Consider the following 632-nt stretch of genomic DNA (forward strand, 5'->3'; position numbering starts at 1 on the left):
AAATATAAATTTTCAACATGCCAACATGAAGTAGTGAACCAAAGAAATCAAACATCATCACATAGCTCCTAAGACCCGAGAATCCCACTCTAACTCGTATCTCCTCGCCTGGAGCTGGACTCTGGCATCCCAAGCCTCGCCTCACCTACCGTCAAGCACATGAAAACAAGAGGTACCGGACATGCCGGTGAGTATAAACCCAGTATGATACAATCAATCACAAATGAGAGTTAAATTTTCAAATATTTCATATAAATTCATAAAGATGCAATATAATGCAATGCATGATCAGAAGCTGTGGGCTATCAATAAATCTCAAGATCAAGTGAATCATCTGGTCATAGGGTACCCAAGGGAATAGAATCACCCAGCAACATCCACCGACTCATCCGCTCGGGGTGGGGTGCTGTGTTCTACAATCCCAGGACTATGGTGCGCCTATAGAGAGTGTTCAGGCCATAGCAGCGACCTCCGCATACACTATGCCAACTCAACTATAGCCCCATACGTCCAACAAATCAATATATCAAGGCGACCTCCGCCATATCAAATCTGAATCAACAAGTGGCTCAATATGCAATGTCATGATGCAAATCAATATCATCATCTCGATATCATAATCAACTCATCTC

This window comes from Primulina huaijiensis, chromosome 2 (assembly GCF_012295235.1).
Source record: "Primulina huaijiensis isolate GDHJ02 chromosome 2, ASM1229523v2, whole genome shotgun sequence".
NCBI classification, from domain to species: Eukaryota; Viridiplantae; Streptophyta; class Magnoliopsida; order Lamiales; family Gesneriaceae; genus Primulina; species Primulina huaijiensis.